This window comes from Oenanthe melanoleuca, chromosome 11 (assembly GCF_029582105.1).
Source record: "Oenanthe melanoleuca isolate GR-GAL-2019-014 chromosome 11, OMel1.0, whole genome shotgun sequence".
Classification (NCBI taxonomy): domain Eukaryota; kingdom Metazoa; phylum Chordata; class Aves; order Passeriformes; family Muscicapidae; genus Oenanthe; species Oenanthe melanoleuca.
Genome location: NC_079345.1, coordinates 16,263,660 through 16,289,431, shown reverse-complemented (window position 1 = coordinate 16,289,431; position 25,772 = coordinate 16,263,660).

Genomic DNA, 25,772 nt, shown 5'->3' with positions numbered 1-25,772 from the left:
AATCCATTCTTAAGCAGCAGATTTTTTCCAGCCCCATTGTAATTAATTTTGTTAAACATATCAGAAATGCTTCTTCCTCTGCATGATATCACAAAACTGCTTGATTTCCTTTTGCTGATTTTTTTTATGTCACTTTGGGAAAATAGGTTAGCTGTGGGATGCCTATACTGAAGTGCATAAGTGATCTGCTTTAGCCCCACAAATCTATTTGTACTAAAATTGGGAGCAAATAACTTAAACTGTGCCATGAAGAAAATGTAATAAACTATTTTTTATATGCTCACTTAAGCTTTCTTTTTCATAATACAGTCTGATTTTCAGAATCTTACTTTATGATGCAGAGGGTCCTATTATGTGCAGCTCATTAAAACCTTTACACATCCCCTAAACCCTCTCATATTCAAAGTAATAATCTCAGAAGAATGTAAGCACTTTTCATGGCAATGTTTGGCCTCTGAAGGTTTTATGAAGTGCAAGGAATGTACTAATTTACATTAATCTTATAGAGTACATAAGCCCCTTTCAAATTAAATTGGTCAGTAAAGCAGGTCGGTGCAAAGTACAAGATCAATAAGGGGGCCCATTAAAATCTATCAATCTCAGCTATGGGATGAGACAAAAAAATGATAATGCAGTTCCAGCAGGATTTGAAAGCAACATTCTGATTGCAGTGGCATTCCTTTGCACTGGCAGTCCATGGCTCCCAGCCCTCATAAACACACAGCAAGTGCAGCTAACAAGAATATTTTACTTCCAGATTCTTGATCCAGCTTGAAGGTGGGGTAGAATGTGGGAGAAGGAAGCCAGGAAGTTTCTAAGGGAAGGTGAAAGAAAAGTTGAAATTTTAATATCCCCAGGAGTTATAAAGATCTTAATGAATCATTAGCATCCAAGCCCTGCCCTCCTCCTCAGCTGAAATCATATTTGGGAACCAAATGTAAGATTTCTTTTTTATTTCATTTCATTAATATCCTGGTGTAACAGCACCCATGGCAGACATGTTTATTTTTACAAAATTTCACATTAAAAAGGTAAAGCTTCAGATAAACTCAGTGTGTTCCCTAAAGAGCTGATGGCCTGGAAGGGAGCACAGGAGAAGGGGTGGAGTGGTTTCCTAGAGCAGCCACAGAGCCCAGCTCCCCTGGCACTCACCTGGGCTGGCACAGCCATGGGCAGGGCTGCTGCAGCAAGCAAAGTGAGGCTGATGAAATGGCTTCCTAACCAGACAGGACATTTGATTAGAATTTATATAAAAGAGAAGAAAAAAACCCAGCCAAAAATCAGAGGATTGTACACTTGTATCTCTCTATCAGCAGCTGATTTCAAGCTCCAGTGAGACTAAAGAAGGAACAAAGCTATTTCAAACAGCTGCTTTTCAAACAACTAAATTCATTTCCTGATCAGAGCTGAATTCTAAAGCTCTTGAAGCATCAACTTCCATCTGAAAATGAGGGTAGGAGCGGCCAAGACATTAAATGATTTCCTACCAGACCATTTTTATTAGCAGTGTGCCTCCCCACTGGCAATACAAGTCACGAGCCTGGAGCAATTCACTCTCAGCCTGTAATGGGTTCCTTCCATGGCCTTTGCTCAGAACAGCCAAGAGCAGCAGAAGGAGCTTGTGCCTGACCTTTTCTCCTAATAGGAGAGAGATGAAGCTGCAGCAGTGGTTTCTTGCAGCAGTTGTACACACACTGCAGCAGCTCATTACATATGGCAGGCTGACCTCTGGATCCAATAGGTCAGTGTTGCAGGCAGCCTGTCTTCAGCCTTCCACAATGCCCCATCAGCTCTCCTTGGCAGCTCTTGTTCTGCCCTGTTTCTGCTGCTGCAGCTCTGTGTTTTGCTGCAGACATGCTGAGGTGTTCTCTTGTGACACCTTTCTCTGCCTTTTAGGTCTCCTGTGCAGTGCTGTCGCCCCAAATTCCCTCCCTCTGCTGGTTTCACTTCCACCAGCACTTAGGGAGGATGTTCTCCCCTGTTCTTGGAGGTGCTGGGCCACTCCTGTGGGATTCCTGATGCTGCAGTGGCTGCAGGTCCCTTCTGGAGAGGGAGGACAGGACCTTTGGATCAGGCAAAGGTCAAACATTCACTTGGCTGCTTTGTTTGGGGCAGTATGGGGAAGGCAAGAGGAGTCAGGAGTCATTTTTCAACGTCAGATTGAAACCTTTGGGGTTTTCTTCAAAACCTTCATCAGCCTTGGTGACACTCTTCCTTTACCAAGCAGAGATTGGGTGGAATTCTTGTGCTCCTTCTGGACTGGAGCACAATGCCTGCTGGTGGGATGAAGGGGGAGCTGGGGGATTCACTTGGGCACCTCTAACCTCCTCTTCTGGACAGAGTGAGGAAGCTCCCAGCTTTCCTCAGCTGCTCTGCTCAGTCCCTGGACTCTGTGCTCTGGGGCCAAGAGGGTCAGAGCTGAGGCTTTGTCTGTAAATTAAAATACTCCTGTCTCAGGACCCCCAGTGGGGGAGGATCTCTGCTGGAATAGTGTCTGTACAGCAAGAACTTGCCCTAGTATAGTGGGAATGTCAGAATTTCAGAATGTTTTGATGAAATATCTGGCATTCCTTCCCAAAGAGAAGACAGATAGAGAGTGGAAGTCATCAATATTTTTAGCTGGAGCAGGTAAGTGTGAGTGAAGCAGCAAAGGAGGAAGAAAGTACATTCAGTTTTATGAAAAATGTTTTTCTTTTTCTCATTTAGGGCACCTCAGAACTCCATTATCTGGAATGCTTTGGGATTTATTTAATAAATACAATGCAACTTGAGTATCCCAGTTTTTCTGTCCTTACCTTATCTCTGTGGGCACAATTAGAATACAGGATATTCCTGTATTTCATTCCTGTGACTGAAACTTTTTGGCTCTCAGAGTTTCCAAGCCTCCATTAGCAGAGAGTCATCACACTACACTGCTTTCTTTTTAAACAGGACTAGTAGAAAATTGTCTCCAGCCAGCAAACACAAGTTAAGCACAGATGGGAACTTGGCCTGCAGCCACTTTATTGACCTGAAAGGAAGGTGCTTTTCAAAGCTTAACTGGAACTGTTTAAATAGCAGCACTGAAAACAAGAAGAAACCTTCTTTCCCCCCAAGAAGAAACCTCCTTAAAAATCAAGGCAGTGCAATGTCCAAAGCTGTTAGGAGGCAAAATAGGAAAGTGAGGAGCTTTAGGGAGCATATGGTCAAACTTGTGTCCACATTTATAGCATTTCCCATCTCTGCTTTTCAGATCAAATTCGTAACAATGAGCACAGAGCTGACAGATGCCAGATCTGCAGCAGGTCTGCCACAGGAGCATTTCCCTCCCACCCACATCAGGGCTGCCAGCAGATGTGCAGACTCCTGGCTTGTCTTCTCCATGCTCTGCAGGATGGGGATGAGTCCAGAAGCAGCAAGTGGTGATGAAGGGATCTAGAAGAAGCACAGGATGTCAGAGTAAAGCAGGGCAGATGTCTCCCAGGCAGAATCTTCCTTATCCCAGCTCCTTGTTCAGCTGCCTGCATTTATGTCACCAAATCCCCAGACAGCTCTGGTTTGGGCTCCATCACTGAGTAACTCCACTCCATGACAGGTCACCTATAGAAGTCTCAAATTCCTCCATTCTTTACACACATTTGCATTACAGAAAATACAGTACCCACCAGGCAGGACCTTGAGACTGAGGAGAAACCAAGCCCAAAAGGATTACAGTGGACTCCAAGTTTTCACACTGTCAATATTTCTTGTTTCCTGGTGCTGGTCTATATGTTGTATGTCATTTTTAGGCTTACCAATTTTGAGAGAGGTGCCCAGGAATGGTTACTGGTTTCCCACTAGTGGGAATATCATGGTGTTCTTCAGTATTTTCCAGCATAACTTGAATTTCTTCTTAACTTGCTCAAGCTGTGGGAGCCTGTGCAGATTTATCCAGTACTGGATGCACAGCACTGGACATAGCAAATAGGGGATATTTGTCCATTGATAAGGCCTTTGTGCCACCTAAATTATGGCTTTTCTGCAGAGGCTGAGAATATGTTTTATCTATCCTGAAAAAAAATAATACAAAAGGACTAAAATATGAAATTAAAACAAGAAATATTAGAAAGATTATAAATGTAGTGACTCACTTGACTCTGAACGTGACCTGGAAAAGAAAATGTTTCTTAACTGTTCCTGCAGTAGGATAATTCATAGCAAATACACTGACAGTATGCCTGCTTACTTACATCCCTAAATATAACAGAGCATATATGAAATGCAGGAAGGTTCAACAGAGCTTTTTGTTCATCTGGTCTCCAATAACTTAGTTAGGAGCACTGTGCAGAAGCTGCACAGATCCAGAAAAAGGGCTCAGCACCTGGAGCTGCATATGGGCAGACTGCAGGGCCTTCCCAACAAACCCACTTAAAGTACCAACAGTGTCTTTCTTTTTTTTCTCTTTTTCTTTTTTTTTTTTTTTTTTTCTAATATAGCTATAAAACATGTATTTCTTATATCTTAAGGCAGGATTGTCAACCAAGTGGCTGCTGTGTATAAAGAAAGGGAGGAGGTTTAGCTCCAAAGCCAGTGCAGGAAAACCTCCAGCTGTTTGATTTTGGGAGGGTGGGAGGCAGGGACCCACAGACCCCATCTCCTGAAGGTTCATGATGAGCTGTGATAGTGGCAGAGGAGAAGGGGCAGGGCTGGGGGAGGCTTCTGGGGCAGTAAAAAAGGCAGTTTGGGCTGTTCCTTGCAGATTTGGGGGATTGATAGACTGAAAAGAGCAGCCTGACTCTCCTCAGCCCCATGGGCTCCCTCTGACAGCACAGGGCATCCCCTGCAGGATCCCTGCACTGAGCATCCCCTGCTGGATCCCTGCACTGAGCATCCCCTGCTGGATCTCTGCACTGAGCATCCCCTGCTGGATCCCTGCACTGAGCATCCCCTGCTGGATCCCTGCACTGAGCATCCCCTGCACTGAGCATCCCCTGCACTGAGCATCCCCTGCTGGATCCCTGCACTGAGCATCCCCTGCAGGATCCCTGCACTGGGCATCCCCTGCTGGATCCCTGCACTGGCATCCCCTGCTGGATCCCTGCACTGAGCATCCCCTGCTGGATCCCTGAGCACTCCCAGGAAACAAGAGCCATCAAGAGATGCAGGCAGACCTCAGTTCAGAAGCACAGAGGCCTCACTGCTGTTTAAAAGTCATGCTGAAGACATCCTTTTGACTGTGAAAAAACACTTTCACTGGGCATGACGTAATTCTGTGCGATCTCAAAGCCTTTACATCATCTGCCTTTAAATAAAAACACGCCTTATGGCAAAAAATAGTGTTACAATGTAATTAGACTCTATAGTCTGGAAATAAGCCCTCATTTTAAAGGCACTATTACTGGAAAGCCATTTGCACAGCAGATGTTTGAAGATATCTGCATTTCCATGTTGCCAGCCAACCTCACCCTGACAGCTCTGCTTGCAGACATCCAGACGTAAATCCTCCCTAAGAGACTCCCAGTGCTACCAGCAAAGCCATCATTGAGCAAGTGCAGGATGAGTCTGAAACGTTCCAGCAGCTTCTGAAAATGTTGCCTTTCCCTTTTTGCATTTAAACAGATCCTCACAGCTCTCTGCTGCCCCAGTCCCCCAGCCAAAAGCGTTTGCTGTGCCTGAGCCCGTTGGTTTATTCGGTTCAGGAGTTGTAATCAAGTGTTTCAGTTGTACTTAGTGAGAGGGGTAAATAGTCCCTGTAGTTGTTCATTAAAACCTCCATGATGTATGCATCAATTACCAAACAGCTTGAACAAAACAGAGGTAAATTAACTTTCTGAGGCTCGCTGTCATAGCCAAAAGGAGTGTAAAGCATTAAAAGTGATTTCATGGCTTAAAGTTCATCCAAAGTACTATTAGCTTTAAGTCCAATTTTCAACTGTCAAGGGGAATATTTACAATAGTAATTTCAGATCATTATCTTAACATTTCAATGCAAATAGCCACAATTTAATTCATTATTACTCACATTACATCTTTATTTTGCCACCAACTGGTGGCTGACATTTCCCAAGCTACTAGGAAGAAATGCTAATTAGACTGGTGTGCACTCTTACCCTTTCTTAATTTCATCATGTTTGTTCTTCAGTGACACGAAGCATTTCCTCCCTTCTGGTCAACCATTGCTTTTCATCCTCTGCATCTCCTCGGTGGTCCAGTTGGAAAATTGAAATAGAGATAAGGCAAGTGAAATAATTGCCTGCTTTCTGCCTTTTTGGTAAAGGATCTAAGAATATTTGTGCTAGAGTGACAAAAATGACCTCTTTCCTTCAGCCCACCCACCCAACTTAATTTAGAAAATCTGAAGTGATCTCTGGAGTGGAATGCTGTATGCATTAATATGCAAATGAACTGCCAAGAAAGTTCAGATTTGCATTTAGACTGGACAAAGGGGAAGGAAATGGCTTTCTCATGCTGTTCCCTTGCATCACCACAATTTCACAAATTACTAATCCCAGCAATGATGCCAGAAGGGACTTTCTCACTACATTTCATTCATGCTTAGATGAGTTTGATTCATCTCAATGTGCCTGGCATTTTACAGTAAACCTGCCAATTTAAAGTGCAAGCAGGACCTCAGTGGCTTTGCTAAGAACCAAATGTGTTTCAAATAAACACAATTAGTAAACTTCAAATAAAATATACCCTCCTGCTAGGGGCTAGAATAGTAATAGGTAAGAGGTAAGGTAATCCTAGGAAAGTTGTCCTAAGAATTAACAACTATGCCAGTGAGAACATCTTATCTCCATTAAAAATAATATTATTCAAGTGTGCATATTTGGCACCAAAATAAAATATTTAGCAGGTGAATGCCAAAATTATTTAGGGGAAGGAAAAAAGTAGTCTATAAGGCAAAGCAGTAATCTAGTTTTCAGGTGGATAGAGTTTAATCCTTCTCCTCCTGTTTTCCTATCTGAGGTTTAGGCAGCTCACAATCATTCCTGGGGTTAAAATCCAGGTGCTTGCAAATTAAAACATATTTTTAAGCAGATGATTTCCTGAAGACTTTCTGTATGTCTAATATTTGTTTTAATCAGGGGAGTCTTGGTTAATTTATACTTTTTTGCCAAGTGAGTCAGTGGTTTTGTGTCTGTAAACAGACGAGCTTTCAGGGGCACAGGTGCCCCAACAGGCAGGTACTTTTCAAAAATAGGTATAAATGTTGAGAAAGTACCTGCCCTGGGGCATCAACAAAGAGGAATTTCAAGATCAGTTTTATGTTTGCTTCTTAATCTTTCTGGGGGATTTTTTTCTCCCCCCAGCTACTGTAGCAAAGAAAGTACTGTAAGTCATCACATTTCTGTTTGCCAACATTTATTTGCTCTTTGGTTTAAATGTGTACAGTGGGAGGGTAATAGGGCAGTGCCTTTTACTGCTGGGGATACATTTTGCTGTGTCTGTTTTTCAGATGGCTAGAAATGAAATATTAATATTTTTTCATTGGAGAAATGCAACAACATTTTTCTATGTCAAAGAGAATTTCCCCTCCTCCCCCCTCATCCTGCCATCCTGCTCTGAACCTTCCCCTGTGGCTCTCTTTTGAGTGAAAAAAGGGGCATTTTATTGCAATAATCTGTCCATTCTAAGCTTTTCCCCTGTCTGCACATGAGGAGAGGGCAGGCAAGCACAACCTTCATGTTTTGCAGGTTTTTGACCATTCTGGGCAGCACAGCTGGTTAAACCCTGCCTGCCATGTCTGTGTAAGACCTTTTATGCACACAAGTCCCCATTTCAGCCTCTTGCTTCTAAGCAGCAGAAACTGAAACAAGCAGACTTATTTTTGGACTCTGATTAAGTCCCATTGTTGTCTGGTGCCTAAACTGAAGAATTTTTGTACGTGTTTCCAAAATCCTGGGACATATGAATCTGTTTCAAAGCCTTGTTGAAATGAGGATAGAGCAGCATCCCCCTGGGTGGGGGATGTTGTGGTTTGGTGGCCAAACCCAGCCTGGCACTTCTGCTGCTGGTTTTCAGTGGGAAAAGGCAGGTGTGTGAGACACTCACCACCTGAGCCAGGCTCTGTCCTTGCCAACTCAGCAGCACTGGCTCAGCATCCCACGTTCAGCTCACCAAATATGCAGAGGGAGCAGAGCAAGGAGAGCCCCTGCCCCTGCTTTGCCATCTGCTGGCACCCTGTGGGACTGAGCTGAAGCCAAGCTCACAGTGCCCAAAACCTGCAGTGTTCCCTCCTCTCTGTGCTACCTCTGCTCTCCAAAGGTGCACAGTGAGCAGGAGGATGAAACCAGCTGTCTCCCTAGCTTGGGAATTTTTTTTTTTTTTTTTTGTGTATTTTACAGTGCCATGTGATTTGTTTTTCCCATGCTAATGCTTCATTTCTTAATATCCTTCTGATTTATGCTGTATTTAATTTGATGTTCTCTGTAAATTTCCCACTCTGTCTCACTCTTTGCTATTCCTAATGTTCTCAACCATCCATTTCCTCATAGACTCATAGTCTGTTCCACAATCTTTTTTAGTTTTCTTTTGCTTCCTGAAAAAGAGTGGAGATCTTTTCTGCACCACCAGTTTGGTTGGAGGTGCCTGTTTTGCTTGGAATCTTTTCAAGGTCACTGGAGTGATGTTAAAGAAGCCATAGAAGGTACATGATGATACTTTCAACACTCCAAGAAAGAGTAAAAAACACAAATTTACCCCAAGCACTTGCATGTTTTTATCTTGTTATTATCATCACTATTAGGCTGTTTAACCTCTCTGTGACCCTTCCTGTTCCCATTTGGAATGGGACCTGGCAGTGTCTGGGCTATGAGCTTGCTCACACCATTAATTAAGGGGAAATTAGTAAAAGTGCAAGTGCATGTTAATCAAAGGTCATTTTAAAATTTTGATTTTGATATCTTCAGTTGTGGCAGAGTTTGTGGGATTGGATCAGAGATCTAGAAATTATTAAATCTGCAATGGTCTGAACCAGATCCTCTGTGACTTCCTTTCTCCAATTTAATGCACCTTGACTTCATATTTTCCAGAAATTTGCCTTGATTTTCTATCTAGACACCAATATCAAAATAATAGCCTTTGTGCAGATCAAAGAAGCAAAACTAGTTGTCAGCTCCTTATCCACTTTTGAATTGTTTATGTGGATTTTGGGGTTTTTTAAAATACATCTCAAAATTCCCAGGGAATTTTAGGTGCATGTCTAAAACCTTCTATCACTCAGGTTCCATTGTCCAGTCACCCACCCGTGCCACCAAGGCTGAGCATCTCACTGCAGTTTCCTGACTGTCTGTCAGGAAATGTTTTATCAAACATTTCAGGAACCAACAAGAAAAAAAACCACTTGAGATGGAGCCTGGAAGCTTTCATTAAATCTCCTCTCAGTGTTCAGAATCGCTGGAAATCAGATTTATAATGAGAATCTTCAGCCTTAACCCAGTTTTGGTTTCTGTAATTGCAGCTGTATTGTATAAATTAGTGCTGGACCATGTAGGCAATGCCTCAGTGAAAGGTCAAAAGCTCTTTGGAAGCAAAGGGTGAAGCAGCTTTTCTCTCAGAAGGGGAGCACACTGAGTATTGCTACCAGCAGAGCCAAGGCTGGCATCCTCCTGCATCAGCCAGAGGCAAAAAACTCAGTTTGACTAAGGACTAAATAAACCAGGAAAATAAGCTTTTTATTTTCCAGAAAAAAAAAAAATCAGAATAACAAGGTAGTACAAACAAATGGCAAACGTGCAGGTTTGTAGGTGGGCCAAAAGGTCTTCAACTAGCATATAATTTTTCAAACTTTCTCCTTCACTTTCCATGTAAATTTGATCATTCCTGCCACCTTCTTCCCAACAAAAATTAACATTCACATCAATCCTTTCCCTTCCTCTGTTTCTTCCCTGACAGCTGTACTGGGGTCCATCCACCCTTTCTAGATGGACTGGATTGATCCTAAAAATAAAATTAACATTTACTTGAAGCCTAAATTCTAGGTGCAATTCCAGCTCAGCAAGAGGAAGGCCAAGTCTCTGGATGTGCAGAGAACCACCCTGCACAGCAGATTGTTTTGGTTAAAGACAATAATGATATCTGATTATTCTGTGTGTGTCTCACATCCTCACTGTAAGTGACCACCTCAGAACCCCCTCAGCACTCTGCAGCTGGGACACAAAGTGTAAATCTTTGTTCTGGCCCAGATCTCAGGTCTCTCTGTCTGTCTGTGTTGGGAGGATGTCTCTGGCCAAGGTCAGTTCTGTGGCTTTTTTTGCCTGTCTTCCCCTCCTAACTCCCTCTGAACCTCCAAGGAAAAAAGAACGCTTTATGTTTTCACTCGTTCAAACAATCACAGACTGACAGAATTGAGTTGGGAGGGACCTCAAAGCCCATCCCACCCCACCCCAGCCCTGGCAGGGACCCCTCCCAGTGTCCCAGCTGCTCCAGCCCCAGTGTCCAGCCTGGCCTTGGGCACTGCCAGGGATCCAGGGGCAGCCACAGCTGTATGGGCACCCTGTGCCAGCCCTGCCCACCCTGCCAGGGAACAATTCCTAATTCCCAATATCCCACCCAGCCCTGCCCTCTGCCACTGGAGCCATTCCCTGGCTCCTGTCCCTCCAGCCCTTGTCCCCAGTCCCTCTCCAGCTCCCTTCAGGCACTCAAAGGCCACAGTTAAACATCCCTGGAGTTTTCTTCAGGCTGAACAACCCCAGCTCTCTGAGCTTTTCCTCACAGGAGAAGCTCCAGCCCTTGGATCATTACAAACTGCTCTGGCTTTGTGAGATGCCACCTGACCTGTGGTCCCCAGGATGCTCAGTCCTATTTATAACCTGGATTTGTTCTCATTTCTGGTGCAGCTGAGGAACTGCAGTGCTCCCTTGAAACGCTCTGTCAGAACCAGGGGATGCAGTGAACAATTAATGATGGTGCTAAATGAATTGCCATGCTCTGATAGAAGGCTTCTGTGAAAGTGTGTAAAGGTGAAGACAGAGAAAGTAGATAAAGTGTGATCACATTCCTGAAACCACTCATTAATAATAAAAGGGTGAAAGAAATGAAAGGGAATGTGAGAAAATGTTCTTTCTCTTTCAAGTTCTAGAAGTTCAGGCAGGGAGCCTGAAGTTAGAGACCCCACTTGTTTAGATTAAATTTTATTTTATTTTTTTTTTACTTCTGCAAGCTCTGGCCTTCCAGAGCAGTGACCCAAACCTCACCTACAGTAACTGTCCAGAAAGGTCACAAAAATATTATGACAAACTTGATTTAGTCCTTAGGAAAAGTTATTTCTAGTTGGTTTCTCTTTTAATATGGACATTTTAAACTCTCTTTTCTCTCTGGTACTCTGAATATTTTAAGCTAAAAAGAATTTATGAATCTTCAGAAATACCTTTGCTTCTGGATGCTCTTATTTAACTCTTAAAGGGGTGTTCTGATTTCACAGTTGGAATACCCTTTACTTAATGGCCTTAGCAAATAGTCGATAAGCACAGGTAAATGTGGGACTCTTCGGGACTCTTTGTGTCGGGATAGACAGTGGGGGACAAAACTCAAGGCTCTGTTGAAGCTAAAGGTTGCAGTTTATTAGAAAAGACACTGCCAGGGGCTGCCCAGCACAGCCCCAGAGCAGGACAAAAAGAGATAAAAGGGGAGAGAGAGAGAGAAGAGGAGGGAGAAGAGAGCAAAAAGAGAGAGTAAAGAGAGAAGAGGAGAGAGATTTCCCGTTTACAATACAATAAATCTTCTTCCATGCTGAATATTCTAATTTCTACTAACCAGTGTAATACAATATACAAATTCTATAGCATTTACATACAGCCTATAGGAATCCCCATATTAGCATAGTGTGTTACCTTTTAAACTCTAAGATCTAATCTTTGGACCCTGGCAAGTCTTTTTGTGACCTTTGGAGCTGCTCTCTGGCCGAGGGCATTGTTTAATCAAGAGGGGATTACCTTCAGGGGCCATCCCATTGTTTCATGGTCATTCAGTAACTAAGGCTTGGTATCTCAAAAGTGGCTTTCATTTCAATCTCGTCCATGGTTTCTGTATTCCCAGAATCTGAGCATTCATATTTGTAAGGTTTTCCTGTTCCATCCTTTCCAGCAGGTAAATTTGCAGGGGCTGGCAGAGTCCCTGGGGCAGGCTGGGCTCAGCTGCTCCCATTCCACAGGCAGGAAAACTCTGTCAGCAGCCCTGACATTCTGCCCAGGCTGTGTTAAGGCAAAACCCCCTGTATTCCCACCTAGGAGTTTAGTGAGGGAATGCCAGTGAGTGTCACAGTCATGTCATAAGTTATGCTCAGTAATTCCCTTGTGCAGTCAAGCTCTTGAGGTGAGACTACATATGCTTTCTTGAAAGGTTTATCTTAAGGTTCCTGGCTTGCTGCATAATCAGGCTGATTTTTCAGCTTATTTATGGCTTTCCTTTCGGTCTATGCCTTTCTTAGGCTTTCAGTTTAAAGAAAACAATCCTGATGAGCAGCCCATTAGCATTAAACAGCTTTCCTAAAAGAATGGTTGTTAAATTATCACAATTTTGTTGTGATTAGTTCCTGCAAACAGTGAATATCTCTGGGCTAAGCAATTCTCCTTCCCAGTATGAGGAGTCATTGCCATCCACTTCTGGATTATGCAAGCCTGAATGATCTTGGCCTGTCCTTAGGTGATGATGTGATTCTTTTCTTTCTTCCAAGGACATTGTTTCCTTCTCTTTGCACAGTGAAGGTCTGAATCCTCCATTATGAGTTTCCAATGGAGAAGAGTCATGTGCAAGGCTATAACACATCCCTCTGTGTCCTGAGCTCTTTGCTAGGAAAGGTACCAGTGTCTTCTGGTTCAGCTATTTTCATAGGAAAATTTCTGTGGAATTGAGGATAATTATTCCAGACCTGTGCTGGTATTCTTCCAGTTCTGGGGTTATAATATTGGTGCTATTAGTATAATATTAGTATAATTAGTATAATATTAGTATTAGTATTAGTATTAGTATTAGTATTAGTATAATATTAATATATTATAAATTAGTATAATATTATTTTTAGGTACCACCTAAAAGGAACAGTTGTCAAGCCTGACTTGTGGAAAAAAATTGTGGAGAATTGCTCCTGTGTAGCTGCTCTGTCCATACTATTACAGGCTCTTGCTCTACCATTTTATTCTGGTGGTAAATAGGAAAGTTGCTCTTTAATTGCTTAGTGCTGAGCCTCTACCTTTTTAGCTATCACAATCCTTTCTATGTACAAGAAAACAGTACAATCAGAACACAAAACTATTGAATTTTTCATAGTGCCCTGTACCTGCTCTTTTAAAGCAATATGTTCTTAAAGGGGTTTTGTTTGATTTTTCATCTGGAGTTGTTTTGGGGGGTTTGGGAGAGTTTAGATTTGTTTTTTTGTTTTATTTGTTTTATTTTTCAGAGGCTAAATGCTCTCTGAAAACAAACAAAAAAAAAACCCCAAAAACAAAACAACAACAACAACAACAAAAAAACTAACATAGTTGAGAGAGATTTACAGAAAACATCCTGTGGGCTGGGTTTAGCAAGTTGGAATTTCAGCTAGCTACTCTCTGTCTGCACTCATGTTTTGCTTTAGTCATGGCACATGAATATTCTTCCACATGCCTTATTTTTTTTCACTGTGATGAGATGGGATCAGCTGGTGAAGCTCTTGGTACTGTTCATGAGTTTCTTTAAGACAGCAGGCAGTGGAGGGTCTCTGGACACAGTGAGACAAAAAATGAGTTTATTCCTGCTTGGGACAGGATGTGTACTGTAAAACCTGGAATTTTAATGCAAATTTCTGAGAAGAGAGAACTCCTCTGCAGGACACCAGGGCGCCCCTCTGCAGTCACTCTATTACTCAGTTTTCCTTAAAACCTGCTGAAAAGGAGGAACATTCAGCATGGAATGTCAGCCACGGGAGAATTTGTTTCATCTCCCTGTTAGAAAAAGGACCAGTTGGCAAGTACATGGTAAGGTAGCCCTGCAATAGCCATTTTAATATTAATAAAGGCAGTGTACAAGTGCACTTTCTAGCTCAGTCCTGCCAATTAGAGAGAGATCCTCCTACACATTCTTTCTGTGCTCTGCTTTTTTGCAGTGCCTTCACCTATGCCATCTGTGATGTTTGCATTTCTTGATGACCTTTTCAACAGTTTGTTGTTCTCCTTCTTCTGGCCGTGTGAGAGAGATGGAATTCTCCAAGGAAAGCTACTTGAACATATGGCAAGGTACAATATTGTAGCATGTAAACTGACATTCATTACTGCTTCTCTGTACCACTGACTTTATTTATTTTTTTATCTAGGTTTTTATATGTTTTGTTTGGAGGAAGGTTTTATTATTAATGATAGTTCTAAATTGGGGGAAAAGCCCCAGTCTGTGGATTGAAGTGTGAAGAAAGTTCACACTAGCTGAGGAGCTGGGCCAAGCTGTAGATGAAATCTTCAGATATAAAACAAGATGATTGTGCTCAAAAGACCTGAACCTGTTGCATTTTTTTTCTACCAAATTCTGCCAAGCATGGGCATAAGGAACATATCTGACAAAATACAGGGACAAAAGCATTTGTGAGTCAGTGGTTAAGGGGCAATTAAGGCTAAAAGTGAATAGAAAAAGGCACACAGTGGGAATTCTTCCAATAATTAGAGAGTAAGGGTGAAAATGTCAGGCAACTTCTCACAAGACAGGAGCTTTACACTCAGGGAATACTTGCCCATATCATGAAGGCAATAAAACTTGTGGCTGGATGAAGTGTGCCACAGGTGTAGAGAGGGGCCTGGAATGTGAGCCCAGCAAGGGTTAAATGATGGGGCTATTTTTGCAGCTTCTATTTCATGATGACCTTTTCAACAGCTGCCTGCTTTTGTTCTTCTGGCCATAGGAGAGAGTTAGAATTCTCCCAGGGAGGCTGCTTGAATGCCTGCCATATCCATCCATTTGTGTGAATTAAAAGGGTATTGTGTGGACATCATAAAAATGAGAGGAGAGATGGAGGCTTCTGAATTAAGATGGAAAACAAGTGAAGCATTTTCCAGTAATTTTGCTGTCAGAATGGAAAAGAAGTACTGGATAATTTATAAATCTGTGGATGAACAAATGACAAAAATTCATAACACTTTACATATGTCAGAAGAAAGGTGAATGGGCAGTAATCTGATTGATGGGAAGAAGAGTGAAAAATCCCCAGAGCAGTGGAGAAAGAAAGCAAAGGAATGGTTTTTGTTTTGTTGGAAAGGAAGTAATCTGAGATTTGACTAAGGATGGGAAGGTAAAGGAGCTGTTGGTGGATCATGAGAAGAGAAGTGGCACCAGGTGTGGGAGGACTAACCAGAAACAATCAACCAGCAGCTGACATGGCTGATGAGTGAAGCCAGTTTTGAGAAAGAAACAAGAGGAAAATACTTGAGAAGGGAGGAGGAAGAGATTGAGAAACAAAACAAGAAAAGCACCAATATTGCTGCTTAAAATAGTTAGAGAGGATGTTATTATTTACAACTTATAGTTTCTGCAAGGTCAAGAAAAATCCACAGATGCAGTTTAGTGAGGGTTTCAATCAAGACAGTCCATACTAGCAAGGATATTTATGTTAACATATCAACTGTAATTGATGCTCTCAAATTTAGAGCCCAAATTTTAGTTATTGAAAGTCTGTGCAAGAGGAAAACAACCTCATTGTTTTTCCCAATGCCTTCCTCTGTAATACATTTATTTCATGCCTCTCACCGTTCCAGGAGATGGCCAGGCTGGCAGTGGTGCTCTGAGTTTGCAGTTTAACCCCCAGGAGGAGTCCCAGTGCCATGGTGACAGAGCAGGCTGTGTCCCTCTGCCTGTCCTCAGTGCCAGCTCTGGATCTGGGGATGCCACTGCTGTCCTTAGCAGGGACAGAAAGGAATCTGGAGGGGGAGAAGTGATGATCCAGAGCTGCAGAGAGCTCCAGTTTTCAGGTAAGATGCTGCACTGTTGGTTTACATGAACGAGAGAGGATCCCACTGACAAAGCTGTGGCCAAAAGGCCAGCTGGGTGTTGTGGCTCCATGAAACTCACTCCTCACGAGCACACTTGGGTTTCTGCCTGTGTTTACTGTGCAGGAGCCCAGCTTCAGGCTTTAATCTTTGCAAGCCCTTCTTCTTTCTTACATTCACATTTTTAATCAAGTGCTGTGAACAGCATATCAAAGGAAGTGGTTGACCTTCAGATCAATGCAGCAGATAACCTCATCCATTTATTACATTTGAGAAAAATCGTGTTTCCATCAACTTTGATCAAGAACAAAAGCAGAAATATCTGGAAAAATCTCCAGCACGTTTCAAATGCTTTGCTCCTGTTGGTTTCAGCAGTGCTGCTTCAGAGCCCTTCTGTAATACAAATTCCAAATATTCCAGGGAGTGGGGAGCCTGTGCCCAAGGAAAGCACGCACAAAACCAATTCTCTTATTCTGTGTTTACTTACTCTGCAGAGTTGTCTCAAAGCACCAACTACAATCTGCAAAAACAAGATTGCTTCCCTCTGGACCAAACTTGCATAAATATTTCAGTGGATAGATACATAAATTTAAAAAAAACCCACCAAAAAACAGATGTTGTGGTAAATATAAAGGAAGGGGAAAAAAAACAAACCTGAGATGGGCTGATTTGTAAACAATAAATATTACATTGTCTTTACACAATAAAGTTCCATAAAGGACATCAGATGATCAGAGTTGTGAGAAAGGCTTACTAGAGACAGAAAAGGATGGCTCTCAGGGTCCTAAACTACTTGTAATTCAAGTATTGATTTTACCTGGTGGTAGCCTGTTAATAGCCAGCTGCTTGGCATTGGCTGTTTGATACTTTATTATTTATTTATTTTTTGTTGTCTCTGTCATAACCATCCCTAAGTAATTATTCAGCTCAAAAGAGCCAGCACAGAGCATTGCTAATGTCCTGTGGAATCTTTGCCCATCTGAGTTGTCATATGGTGCTCTTTCCAAAACCACATTTGTAGAGCACAGCCTTGGAACTGTTTAATTTTCTGGAGAAGCATTTATTATTAAACACTAGACTGTTATCAAAACAATTCAATATGCATGACCTAAATCTATTTGTGGTTAAATAGTAAGGTCTGGAGGTTAATAAAAAGAACTGCAGCAAGCTGCTCACAAGATAATTCAAGAAACTTATAAAGGATTGTAGGACTCCAGCCATTTTCCCATTAGGCTTAAGATAAAAGTAAATATAAAAGGAAGATGATAGTTCTATATTACTATTTCCTTAACAATATGGAGAAATTCCATTGTTTCAAAGGTTAGGTGAGACAAAGAGGAACTATGTGCAGTTGGTAAAAAGCTGGGATTTTTCCTAAATTTAGCAAAATGGGTTTTTCCTCCCTGTTCAGGCAATTCTTCATTTTATTTATTTTTGGGTTGGCTTTTTTTCCCCACTGGCTTCAGTGTGTGAATTGTTAGAGTGGGAAGGAGAAGAGACCTAAATCAGCTTCCAGTTCAGCATTTAAGCAAGCACAGGCACTTCTCAAGTGCTGCTGAGTGTCACAGCAAGACAGGGAAGGGAAGTGGCACTAAATGACTCCTGAAAAGTCAGTAGGCTTATTAAGTCTTACTTAAAAAGTTGATTGGGGAGCTAATTTAGAGCTCCCCTGTCCTGCCTTTTAAGTATGATGAAAACCCTTAAAAGACTCTCAGTGGTTCTAACAGATTCAGAGTGGCATTGAGTGTAGGCGTGGAGTGGGAATTGGGAAACACAAAGTTTGGAGGACTGGGTACCTTCAGAGCCCGTGCCTGTGCACTTTTCCTGGGAGGCAAGGGGGAGATGAAGGATATTTTTCTGTCTGCTGCCTGTGAACTTTTCCTGGGGGGCAAGGGGGAGATGAAGGATATTTTGCTGTCTGCTGCTTGCAGTACTGTTTTTCACTGCACAGTGGGCCCAGTCCTGCCATCAGAACCCTCTCTGTCAGTGTGTGGAAGCCCAGTGCGGGTCTGAGCCACCCACACCCATCCCCACTTGCTAAGCAGCATAAATGGGTGGGGGGTGAATAGCTAACCCTGTTTCTCCCGGGGTTTTATTGGTGTTAATGGCATTTCCTTTTTGTTCCTGTGGAGGTGGTGGCATCACATAAAGAGCCAGCCAAGCACTGAGAAGGTGCCACTGGAAACTGTTGTTCATGCTCTAAATTGCTTCTAAGCTGAGCCTTTAAAACTGAATGTCACTGCATAGCAAACTGCCTGCCCTTTTAATGGAAATGTCAATCCTTTAGAAAGTTCTTGTTTAGAGGAACCATGTGCTAGACAATACTCCTAATGAAGATCTTCTTCCTTTGTCTCTGCGTTTGCCCTCTCTTTTATTTCCTGCATGGAAATACCAGGCAGGACTCTTCAATTATGGAAAAAGCTTTTCATTTTAACAACTGTTTTGCAGGCATTCTTGCTAATGCGTTTTGTCCGCCTTTGTTTCCCAGCCTCCCGTGTCTATTGTCGCCTTTTAAAATGACAGGAGAAGGAGCTTTTTCATCAGGAAAGAGCTAAGATGAGGCAGTGCAGTTCAGGCTGTGCCTGGAAGAAAGAACAAAAGCTTGACTCTTGAATTTTAAACTCACTACAGGTGCATATTCAACAAGATATTATTGTCTTATGGCCATTTCAAAGTGTACCAACTGGAAATATTTTGAGAGAATGAATTCTTAATTTATGACATCAATAATGTGACCCACCAGAGTGTCTGAGAGTATTTCATTATCCGTGGAGTGTGTACATGCTTGTTTTTATCCTCTCCCAGCCAAGAGTCAAAACACATTATTAGTTTAAACTTCAGAGGAAGAAGATTAAAGTGGGGTTTTTGTGTGTCAAGTGCAGCAAGCTGAACACTGCATGGATGGTGGTGATGGTAGCCCTTGACTTCCTAAAGAGACACAGGCTTTGTGCATCCTATTGATTTTTCCAGGACCATGCCAGCAGGAGGGCTGCTGCTGGAGCTGCCTGCACTCTCAGTTACCTGCTTCCCACCCTGATTGTTCTGGAAAGGGCAGGGAGTCTGTGCACACACAGTGCACCCCTGGCCACTACTGGAACAGAAAACAATCCACAAGAGGGTATTTTCAAGCATTATTGCAATCACTATCTCCTACTATTAAACAACCTGTCAATTGTCCAAAAGCTTCTTTTGGGTATTTCCATCTCGGTCTTGCTGTCCTTGAGATGGAAAACAACATTAAATTGCCAGTCCATGAGAGTCAAGGAAATGTAACACTGCATAGATAGATAGATAGATAGATAGATAGATAGATAGATAGATAGATAGATAGATATGGAAATACACATTTTTTTTTTTTATAGGTATTTAACAAGCACATGGATTTCCAGCTTCTTTGCTAACTAATAATAAGTCAAAACCAAAATGTGGTGTAATGTGTGATGTATTTTTGTCCACTGTGGAATGCCTTCATCTATAATTCTGAAATGTAGGCCATTGTAAACTTGTGTTGATAGCAAGAGTATTATTGAATCTCTGGGGTACCAATAAGGGAGATAACAGGCTGTCCCCTGAGATCTCAAAACACATACCTTCCACAAATAAGCTTTTTATTAACACCACCACTGTGTTATCAGAAACTTTCATCAGACTAAATTGGGTGCTGAATTCACTTTCTGCACATCAGTTCTGTACTATTATTATTATTATCATCAGGAAGTTGAATTTAGTTAATTGCTCCAGTTACAGTTTACTCTAAATTTGCAATATTATTGAACCTGCCCTAAAAGGGAGACAAACAAATTTTATTATTAATGATCAGCTGAAATAGATAAAAAGAAGCATTATTCCTTCTGTGTTTCTAGTGAAATGCTCTGCAAACTGTGCTGGATATGCAAGATAATCCTCTACCATTGCTAGAGTGGCTTCCAGCTGAGCCCAGTTCAGCATGCACCTAACACCTGCTGGGCACCTGGAGGGAGCAGTGTCACATGCAGCAGGGCTGGGGACAGCAGCAGGGCTGGGGACAGCAGCAGGGTGCTCTGTCACACAGGGAATAGGGCTGGGGACAGCACCAGGGTGCTCTGTCACACAGGGAATAGGGCTGGGGACAGCACCAGGGTGCTCTGCTCCCTGGGCAGTGTCCCCCAGCTCTGAGCACCCATGGGCAGGCACAGTGACAGCATCCCAAAGGGAGGAGTGGCTGTGCCAGGATGAAATACACTCCCTGGCTTACCCCTGCTGGCTTTGTGACCCAAGTTTGTCCAAAATAACGATGGGATGTGGGCCTGAGGCTGTGCAGAGCTATTTGAGCACTCTGCTAATTCTGTCCTGGGCCCAGGCTCTGCCCCTGATCTGTGTTTCCATGCTGATCCTTTCTGAAAGCACTGCTGTGTTTTGGGCTCTGGCACAATCTGGGAGCAGTTGTTTTGTTATCAGAGCCTGGCAGGCTGTGCTGGTGTTCAACAGAAGTGTGTAAGGACAATGTATAGGATGTTTCTCTCTACCAAGCCTCAGAATTGTTTTGTTGTCCAGGCCTGGCTCATCTCTTCGTGTCCTTCACTGGTTGAAGTTCAGTGAGTGCTCCACAGCAGAACTGCTGTCCTGCCCTCACCATCCCTTAAACAGCTGTGGCTCTCCAGGGAACAAAAGGGAAAAAATAAACAAAACAAAAACAAGGAGAAAAAGAGTGAGGGTCAAGTAGACAGAGACAGACATGAAGGTAAGAGTGGTTATGTGAGAGCGAGCACAGGGAGTGGCAGTGCCCACACAAACCTGCCAGACTGATGAACCTCTGTGGGAAGGGACCTGGAGGAGGGCACGAAGAGAAATACAGACCCACAGTCAAAGAGAGCAAAGTGCAACTGGAGAACTTAACCCCAGAGCCTCAGCTGGCACAAAGGATGGCTTAAGCTGCAGGAAAAATTCTCCCCTGTGAATTTTTGCATCTGGCCTTAGCCCATACCTATGTCTGGAGAGAGCCAAAGCCAAGAACAGGAGTTGGAGTGGGACTGCAGAAGGATGTTCAGGGACAGTGGATTGCATAAAGACTTCTCCTCTGAGACTGTTTTCATCCTTTGCTGACTTCCTGCTGTTGGCTTCTTCAGTGGAAGGCAGCTGTGGGAATTATCTGACAAAGACAGATCATCTAGTGCTAAAAATAAATGAGATAAAGGAATTGAAAATGCCAATATCAAACCAAGCCCATCCCCAAATAAGATGCTTTATTATATTCCTTTTTCTGTGCAGTGGTGGCAGGGACACTTTCCTGCAGAGCTCGAAACAGGTAAATCCAAGAAGGTTCTTTTTTCTGCTCACCTGATTATATAGAATACATATTCAACTGAATATATAGAGGGACTAAGAGACTTGTGAGTCAGTTTATTATTTTATGTTCATTTAAACTGGAGGGCAGACAGCAATGAGAAAGGACAGAGGAGCAATTGTCTTCCTAGAGGAACAATTTTCCAAATGTGTAAATGATGTGGGAACAAATGTTGCATTAAACTTTCTTCAGCCTTTGTTGCAGATCCCATGAGCATTAGCTAAATATTCACAGGGGAGGGTGAGAACCTCGCAATACAAAACCCATTTACAAAGAATGAGACAGCCAAAGCAATAGATGTTTAATATTCAGCATATCCACCACAACTGCTTTATCACTGAGTATCTGTTGCACAGGGCAGGGACTGTGTGCAAATACTGAGGGCACGATTGCTTCTTTCCCAAAGTGGATTAGCATCCTGTGGGTGACTGACTCTCAGCTCAGCACTGAGGTTTTTTTCGAACATCCTCTGGTAGGTAGCCAAGGGGAAGTTTCTTGTTGAAATGACAGAAATTCTCTGACATTAAATGTTTTCTTAGAACATATGTTGGAATGTCTCTACCATTTCGGTGATGAGCTTCCTTTCTGGCACCTATCAGTGCCTGCTCATGGCAATCACAAGCAATATCTTGTCAACAGCCAGCTACCATAAGTGATCCTAATCCACTCTGCAATCATTTCCAAAGCCTCTTCATTTGCGCTGAAAGGATTGTTTTGTTTCGAAGAATTCCTGCTAATGTGCGAAATTGCCCTTAGTTAAAGGCATTGTAGGAGCTGAAAGGGGACACGAGTACAAACCTTCACAGCTGGAGCACAGAGCAGCTCACACTCCTCATTTCTCACATGCAGCATGTGCTGGGGGAGTGAGGAACAGATGCAGCTCCTTCCTGGGACACAGCAATGCATTTGTGTCATGGCCCCACCTTTGCAGGGTGCATCCCCTCCCTGTGCTCACCTGGCTCTGACCCTGAACAGCCACGAACACTGTGAACAGCAGGATGCTGGTGTGGCTGAGGCTAAGCTTGGACATGCAGGCTGCAGGCCCTTGTCCAGCAGCCCATCGAGCAGGCAGCCTGTGCTGTACAGGTGGCAGCAGAAACGCAGCCTGGAGTGCTGGACTGGCTCAGGCTGCTGGTGCCAGGGAGGGTTTGGCATCCAAGGTGCTTTGCCTGCTGCCCTGGGCACCAGCCAAAGGGCATTTCTCTGCTCTGCCCCCACTGTGTCCGTGGCTGCCTTGCTGGGGCAAGATAAAGGCAGTCCTGTCACACTCTGTGCAGGTTTTTACCAGTCTGGAGCTGAAATAAGCAGCTCTGCTGGATGCCACCTGCTATTTTCAACATCTTACACTCCAAATATTCTGGCCTGTGCCCACTTTCCCTGAAATGATGTGCCTCCTTTGCTTTGTTCATCTGGAGTGCTGGAGATGAAGCAGATTTATTTTTTTAACATTGCTGCCCTTCTTCCTGCAGCCCAGACACCACACAGTATTTCCAGAATATCAGCTTTTCCTAACCCTGCTTGAGACGTAGGGGAGCCAGGCAAATCCATATTTTAAATTCACACTAATTGGGATTAACAGAAAAATAAATATTTACACAATATGCAGAGGGCAAATTCAGCGTCCCCTTACTGTGGGGCTGTGGGCTGATTTTACTGCTGCTTCTAGAGATTCTTTTTAATAATAGCTGACAATTGGATCTGATCCCAGCCTCCCCCTCCTAAATCAAGATCTGTGCTTTCATATGGGGAAGGGTAATGGATATGGATATGTTTACTAAAGCCACACATGAGCTATGCTAAGTCCTAAGGAATTTGACAAAAACAAATAATTGGAATATTTTTTTAGCCAGCTATTGGTCTAAACAATCACATTTTTCAGGAGTATTTTGGGCTTAGGTTTTGTTTTGTTTTTGTTCTTGACTAGGAGCTGGTAACAATGGAATGCTTGAATACAAAGATATTTTCTTGGCAGAAGTCCAAGCACACATCTTTAAAAAGTTATATTTTCTCTCTCTCTCTCATTTTGTCTTTGCCTTCCCTGTTATTGATGCACATAATAAAACACTGGGAAAAAAGACAAATCCAAGCAAAAGGTCAAAATCAATGATCCTTTTACAGATGGCACCTTTGGGAATCCTGGGTACTTTACCATCAGCTTGTGTTTGAGACTGTTACTTGAATACTTGTTTTTTGATGACAAAAATCAATGACTTCTTTAAAGAAGGCACCCTTGGGGCTGGAGGTATGCAGACTTTGAAATGTTTACTAGTCTGTGCCTGTCTCTGGAAGACTAATAAACATATTTATAAGTTTATGAGCTTTTATTTAATTTTATGGATTGGAGATGGGGTATGCTTTTGATAAGAATATTTAAGTTAATGTGCCCCAATGAGGCACATCCTGTATCACTTTGCAAATTTACATACAAGTTCTGATCCAAAACTGATTGAAATCTACAGATATATTTACATGAGCTTTAAATTTATCCCTGTGAATAAGCCACTGAAGTTACTGGAATTATCTTGTTAATCAATTTGATCCAACAGCCAAATACTAAATCAATTGTCAAAATAAAAAGACAGAAAACCCATTTATATAAAGATAAGGAATCTACTTCTCTCTGCAAGGATTATTTCCTTTATATTTTATAAACAAATATTTCTTTATTGTTACTCTTAGCTGCAGAAAGCATTTGTTGTTTGTGGGATTTTTTTTTAAGATACATTTTTACCTTATTTCTTGCTGCTAATTTAGCATTGCATTTATTTCTGGCACTATAATTTCCTTTGACACCAGGGCAGATATTCCTTGATTTTCCTGAATGAGCAGGGCCATAACAGGCTCTTGTGAATTAATAGAACACTTGATCTGGGTACCCTGTGATGTGGAGTTCAGGTTTTGGTGCTGGAGTCTGGACAATCAGTTTTCTCACCAGCTGTGCAGCTGCAGACTTTGCCAGGATTTTTTGCGTTTTTTTCTTTTTTTTTTTCCCCCAATCAAAGATTTAGAGTTGTTTTAGTCTTGTCTTTTGCAAGTTGGTTTCCAGGGAATGAGCCACAGAAATTACTTTGGAAATAGACTGGCAGTGGATATAGCCTTGCAGTAATTAGAAAAACTAATTTATATTCCTTTTCCTTTGACTCTGGATCTAATCAGTAAATACAGTGATATAAAATGTCAACCTTAACCAAACAAGTGCATTGGAAGCATAATAGTAGATAATGTTATTTATTAATTAAAACATGGGAGCATGCATGACATTAAAAGGCTTGTTATATTAGACATTCCTGCCCATCATTTACAGATCTTAATGAATTTACTCATTTCAGCCCCATAAATCAGTGTTTTTCTCATATAAAACTTGTCATCCCATCCTTGAGGCAGCAAAATTGCTTTGCTCTTGAGTTCTGTGGGAAGAACTTCTGGATAATGTCTCCTGGGCCCTGTGCAGGGATGGATTGAAGCTGGGAATTCTGTCATGGTCCAACCCCAGCCCATGTCCCACACAGCCCCCCACACTCACACACAGCCCTGGGGGCAGGGGACAGTCAGGGGGGTAAAACCCATGGGTTGAGTTTAGTAAGTGACAAAAAGTGAAACATGATGGTAATAATGCTAAAAGGCAAAAGAGAGAGGAGTAAACCCCAGTTAAAAGCAAGCCATGCAGATGGAATTGCTCACAGCCACTGACCAGCCCCCACACCAGTCTCCCCAGTTTATATTCTGGGCATGATGTTCTGTGCTCTGGGATATCCAAATCTCCCCAGTTTATGTTCTAGACATGATGTTTTCTGCTCTGGAATATCCCAGTCTCCCCAATTTATGTTCTGGGCATGATGTTCTGTGCTCTGGGATATCCCAGTCTCCCCAGTTTATATTCTGGGCATGATGTTCTGAGCTCTGGAATATCCCAATCTCCCCAGTTTATGTTCTGGGCATGATGCTCTGGGATATCCCAGTCTCCCCAGTTTATGTTCTGGACATGATGTTCTGTGCTCTGAGGATATCCTGTGTCCAGTTTGGGTCAGCTGTCCTGGCTGAGCTCCCTCCTGGACCTTGTGCCCCTCCTCACTGAAGGAAACTGAGACATCCCTGATGAGGGTGGGCAGCAATTAAACATTCTTGTGTCATCCACATTATCCTCATGCTGAATCCAAAACCCAGCACTAGGAAGAAAACTGACTCTATTCAGCTGAGGCCAGGGCAGTGGCTCTGGAAAGCTGAGCTGCAGGAGAGCTGCTGGGTGCCTGGGATCCTGCTGCCTCTGCAGAGCTGGGCAGCACAAAGCAGGGCACACACACACCCCACACTGCTCTGCTGGGAAGGTTTTGGGCATCCATGCAGGGCAAGGACTGCTCTAGTGCTGTCTCTCACACTGCTCTGACCCACAGCAGGATGACTTTTAGTGAACAAGCTCTTACTTCAGTCCCTGAGCTAAATGGAATTTGTGCTTTCCTAAGGGATGTCACACTGGCATCATTCACAGCTGTACCCAGGGCCACTGACCTTTCATTGTCTGCTATCCTTTACAAGTTCCTCAG